We start from the raw sequence: 6,000 nt of genomic DNA, 5'->3' as shown, positions 1-6,000 counted from the left end.
GAGCCCTCTGGGATCATCGAGTCCAACCATTGCCCTGACACCACCCTGTCAACTAGACCAGGGCACTAAGTGCCATGTCCAGGCTTTTCTTAAACACCTCCAGAGATGGTGACTCCACCACCTCCCTGGGCAGCCCCTTCCAATGTCTAATGACCCTTTCTGAAAAGAAATTCTTCCTAATGTCCAACCTGAACCTCCCCTGGCGAAGCTTGAGGCTGTGTCCTCTTGTCCTATCGCTGGTTGCCCGGGGAGAAGAGGCCGACTCCCACTTCACTACAACCTCCCTTCAGGTAGTTGTAGACTGCACTAAGGTCACCTCTGAGCCTCCTCTTCTCCAGGCTGAACACCCCCAGCTCCCTCAGCCTTTCCTCATAGGTCAGACCCTCCAGACCCTTCACACGAAGTACAGCTTTCCATCGCCAGAAAATACAGTTAATGCATTTAACCATCACTTATCCCCCAAAGAAGAGAAAACAAACAGAACCTCTTACAGGACCCCAGAGAAGTGTAATTTCCCCAGATATGGGGGAGGAAGGCTATTCATTCAATCCTGAATGATTTAACAAGATGTCTAAAATTAATCTCCCTAGCATTCTCACAGTTCTTTTTCCATAAATAAATATCCTTTTACTAGCTACTGTTTTTCCAGAACAAGGGCTGTATTACCAGCACGTGTACCTTTGACTACTAGTTGCATGGGGTTAGATTATCTTTAAGTTTTACTCATTCTTGCTTTGCTTTGACATTCTGAAGCACTAGATACACGCTCTAGTAGATTAGTCTGTTACCTAAACACAGACAGACTTGGTTTAAAAATTGTGTTTGATCACAGGCTGTGTTTTGAGGCAGCTCCTACGTTTGAAGTACACAGAATGTAAATTCCTACTGGTATTCCCATAGTTGCTTCATCACCACTCTTACAGCAACGTTTCCATTATAGGGACCATTTGAGGCCGTGGAGCTGATTACACACACTGAGAGGATACTGTGACCTTTGAGTATTTTTCTTCCTTATAGAGCTTCAGTCACTGTTGAGGGCAACTGAGAAGTCTGCATCCCTGGAGAAAAAGGACTGCAGCCAGTCAGAAAACTTCACGTAGAGATGACTTTTGCAATCAGGCAAGCTAAAAATACTCGTCCCCCATCCACACATGCAAGATCTGGCATGCACTGAGGCTTGCTGGCTACTAGAAGGCAAACGCAGCAGTGTTTTATGCGGCTGCCTCACGCAGTGCCTCTGGGGCTAGCGACAATTAAGCTCACAGAAAGACTCAAGATCTCTCATTAGGTTATCTGATCTGGTGCACAGCTCTGGTGCAAGTTTTGATTTCCTCCAAACTCTCTCAGGGGTTACAAACCCCACAGAAACAAGGGAAGCTACCGACGTTGACAATACACAGCAGGCAGTGTCAGAGCAGAGCATGGGTGATGGGAGCGATAGCCCCTTGGCAGGTCTTCCAAGGAAAACAGCTCTGTTATGAAGTTCTGGTTTTCCTTTTACAAATGGTGACTGCACTGTGGGCCTCCCCAGAGCGGAAAGGCTACGATAAGGAGAAATAAACATCCTTAGTTTCTTCTGAGACAGTCCAGAGCTTGCAAAGGTTTTCGGAATAATGAGCAGGCACAGCACAGCTTTCAAGGTGCCAAATAGAGGGTTTAATGTTCTTCCTTTCCAAAAAAGATTTTTCTCCTACCACCTCAGTTGTGTTTTCCCAAAATATATTGCAAATGTAATTTTATTCCCAGCAGGAAGGTTATCACAGAGAATCACAGGATCGTCTTGGTTGGAAAAAACCTTTAAGATCATTGAGTCCAACCATTAACCCAGCACTGCCAAGTCAACCACTAAATAATATCCCTAAACAATATCCCTAAGCACCACATCTACCCATCTTTTAAATACCTCCAGGGATGGTGACTCCACCGCTTCCCTGGGCAGCCTGTTCCAATGCTTGATAACACTTTCCGTGAAGAAATTTTTCCTGATCTCCAATCTAAACCTCCCCTGGTGCAACTTGAGGCCATTTCCTCTCATCCTATCGCGTGTTACCTGGGAGAAGAGACCAACACCTGCCTCGCTACAACCTCCTTTCAGGTAGCTGTAGACAGCAATAAGGTCTCCCCTGAGCTTCCTTTTCTCCAGGCTAAACACCCCCAAGGTCCCTCAGTCGCTCCTCATAAGACTTGTTCTCCAGACCCTTCACCAGCTTCGTTGCCCTTCTTTGGACTTGCTCCAGCACCTCAAGGTCTTTCTTGCAGTGAGGGGCCCAAAACTGAACACAGTATTCAAGGTGCAGCCTCACCAGAGCCAAGTACAGGGGGACAATGACTTCCCTAGTCCTGCTGGCCACACTATTCCTGATAGAAGCAAATATTTGTATCGGATGAAGGACATTATATTTGTAGCGGATGAAGGACCATATTCAGGGTGTAGCGCACAGAGCGATAACCTATAATTTTCACAGACATGTAGGTGTCTGTGTCACCTCGTAATTACTTTACCACGTCTAGACCACAGGCTCCTTCTCCGTCAACAGTCACAGAAAGAGGAGGGGGGTGCAAAAGGGCAACTGGCCCCAGCAAGGCAGGCATGGGCTGAGCTGGGCACAGCCAGGGCACAGCCACATGCCACCCCCTGGAATTAAATACTGAGGGTTTGGGCTGACAATGTGCCAAACTGCGTCAAATCACTTTGAGAAGGAGAAAAAAAAGAAAAGTTTGAAACTTCTCCAAGAGTTTCAGGTGTATGAAAACAGCATTTTTGTCTAAACAAACACAAAAGGTATTTGGCAGCTCTGTCCAGAAAATTGTGCCCCCTGGGATGCCCCAGAGGAGGGGGATGTTTACACTGATGCTCAGGTCAGTGATACATACCTGTAACGTTTAATGCAGTCGTCATAAATGATCCATTGACTTTTTCCCATGAGAAAGCTTTTCTGAGTTTGTATCCTCTTAAGTTCCCCTAAAAAGTTGACAGAAATATTCAGAAAAAAAATAATTTCTGATTAAGATCTTTTTTTCCAGATGGATTCTTTTGATGTAGCAAAGAATTAAAAATTAATTCTGTGAGACTGTAAGATTTCCTTTTTATCTGAATAGGTGTTTTATTATTTCATTTGAAAATGCTATTTTAATTCGCATGCAGCTTTCTTTTATATCTACTAGCTAATCAGCTAACCTGTTACCATATCAGCTGCTTTTTTAGAAGTGGTTGCCTTGGTTAAGAAATGAATGAGACCTTGAAAGTACAGGGCAAATAGATCTTTTATGGTAGGCAAATAAATCACAGAATGGTTGGGGTTGGAAGGGACCTTAAAGATCGTCTAGTTCCAACCCTCCCCTGCCATGGGCAGGGACACCTTCCACTAGACCAGGTTGCTCCAAGCCCCATCCAACCTGGCCTTGAACACTGCCAGGGAGGGGGCAGCCACAGCTTCTCTGGGCAACCTGGGCCAGGGTCTCACCACCCCAATCTTCTGCCATATTTAAGTGTGCATAGATAAAATCGTTGTCTTACTCATTCCTTAAAGAAAGAGAAGACAAAGCTAGGAAGTCCTTTCAACCTGATTTCACATTACTCATTTCCTGAGCTCTCAGCCTCCAACCCTCCACCAAAGCACAACGCCCACTGCCCTTAGGCATCCCTGCAGTTCCCGAGGGCTCTGCACACCCATGCCCTCCTCTTCCTCGGGAGGAAGGAGGAGGAGGAGGGGGCAGGAAGCTATGGGCCTCTGAAGCACTCAGAGCAGCGAAAAATTACTGAAAACCACTTCTTGAACAACCAAAATAGATGAGCACTGTCTGTTCTAGTCACCAAATGAGGAAGAATCCCATGGGGAAAATGTAGGTTGAGACTATGCCCATTCACACACCCAAGGAGGCCAAATTAAGATTACATCCATAACCTTTTCATTCCATCATTCCATGACTTCCATTTACATAAGGGTGTAATGCTGGTTTTCCTGTTATTCATCCTGTTATCTGGGTAAGTCACTTCTTTTAGGATCTCCTTTCAGCTTTTTAATTTCAAGGGCAGACGGTGCTGTCTCTGGCCATGCCCTGGTCTTTTCCATTCTTCATGCAATTAGCTTCAAACACTCAACATACAAGAGGAATTCACACACCCTTTTCCCGTGCATTACCTACTGCCCGTTCATCGGTGGGATCCTTGCTGCCCATTCCTGATAATCTCACTAATAAGGTAACTGAAATCATGGTTCATCCATTTAGGACAAACACTGTCTTTCCTGTTACCCTCTTGCAAGCCACATCACAACAGCACCCTGAGGGCAGCCGTCTTCCCCTTCAGCTCCCAAAACTGTATTTTGAGCCTCACTGAGTATTTTGTGTCATCACCAGACAAATTCCACTCCAAGCAAGTCCAGGAAACTAAGTCATGGCCAAATGTAAATGCAGTTACTTGCTACCTAGCACCTGGGCTTGGACATTTTGAGCACAGCTTTCAGAAAGTAAATAGAAATGAACAATTTTTCCTGGACTCTAGTAATTCATCAAAGAAAAGGACAAAAAGGCTTGCAGGACAGTTCAGAAAGTGTTGATAGAGAAGTTTAATATGGTTTTAGTGGGGCTTTTCTGCCTTCATGAAGAGCATTGCAGCTCAGTTCTCACACACTCTGTGGGTCATCTTTACGTGACCTCTATAGGATTGGCCTCTTACCACGTCAACGTAGTGGGTTCTGCATGGGGCAGCCCAAGTATGCATTCCCATACAAAAGAGACGTTCTTTGTGGCCCTTTAAGATTGAACATATCACCAATCTCATCTGAGTGTCACACAAATAATATTTTAATACCATAAATGTCTCAGCTGAAGACATTTCTAGCTAACAGGCATGAAAAATTCTTCTCCTGGGTAGCTGAGTTGAAGAAAGGATGAAGAAATAGGTCTTACTTACTTACATCTTCACATTTAAGTACAGAAAGAGTTTTTGCTCTTAAAATGAGTTAACTTTTTCACATTTTTCCCTCCCATGCGTTAGATTCATCTTCCAACTTTCAGTTTCAGCAGCAAGTCAGTAATACAGTAAACAAACTTCACACAAGTAATTTTGCACAAGTAACAAATGGACAGGAGACAGAATCGAGAATTGACACTCAACCTGTTTGACCTTCACGGCATGTTTGAACTTCAGCCTAGAGGATGAAGACCTAGATGGAAGACCTTCTACTACAATGTTTGCTGCAAGCAGATCCAGGTTGCATATTATTTATTTGCTTACAAGATTAAATCTCCAGTAGGCATCCCTCCAAGATTGTAGCTAACAGCAAAAGTCATCGAAAATTATTCATCTTGGGCAAATTCATGAGTACAGTCATGTAGGATCAGCTTAGTACTTTGAAGCCTAGTCTAAACCACAACGCACACCTCTTCAGCAATACTACAGTATTACATCAGTCAGTGCCTGCCACCCATCTTTTATGAGCTGAACAATAGATCCAGGTAACGTAAATGGAATATATGCAGCTGTTTCGCATGCCAGTAATTAATGAGTTTACTTCATAGCAGGAAAATTCACCCCGCATCAAAAGCCCCACAGAATCAACCAGGTTGGAAGAGACCACTGGGATCATCGAGTCCAACCGTTGCCCTGACACCACCCTGTCAACTAGACCATGGCACTAAGTGCCATGTCCAGGCTTTTCTTAAACACATCCAGAGATGGTGACTCCACCACCTCCCTGGGCAGCCCCTTCCAATGTCTAATAACCCTTTCTGAAAAGAAATTCTTCCTAATGCCCAACCTGACCCTCCCCTGCCGAAGCTTGAGGCTGTGTCCTCTTGTCCTATCGCTAGTTGCCTGGGAGAAGAGGCCAACACCCACTTCACTAAAACCTCCCTTCAGGTAGTTGTAGACTGCACTAAGGTCACCTCTGAGCCTCCTCTTCTCCAGGCTAAACACCCCCAGCTCCCTCAGCCATTCCTCGTAGGTCAGACCCTCCAGACCCTTCACCAGCTTGGTCACCCTCCTCTGGACTCGCT

The 6,000-nt window shown here is 45.1% G+C and overlaps 1 protein-coding gene across 1 annotated transcript in view; it reads right to left on the bottom strand.

Moving 5' to 3' along the window:
• Positions 1-2,902: 2,902 nt before the first annotated feature.
• Positions 2,903-6,000, bottom strand: part of CD200 (CD200 molecule) — a 38,900-nt gene continuing 35,802 nt past the window's right edge. The window contains exon 7 of the transcript XR_011050310.1: positions 2,903-2,962. The gene's annotated coding sequence lies outside the window, so the exon portion shown is untranslated. The remainder of the gene's footprint in view (positions 2,963-6,000) is intronic.

This window comes from Nyctibius grandis, chromosome 2 (genome assembly GCF_013368605.1).
Source record: "Nyctibius grandis isolate bNycGra1 chromosome 2, bNycGra1.pri, whole genome shotgun sequence".
In the NCBI taxonomy this organism is placed as follows: Eukaryota; Metazoa; Chordata; class Aves; order Nyctibiiformes; family Nyctibiidae; genus Nyctibius; species Nyctibius grandis.
Note: the sequence above shows the minus strand (reverse complement) of the source record. Positions and strands in the feature narration are given on the sequence as shown.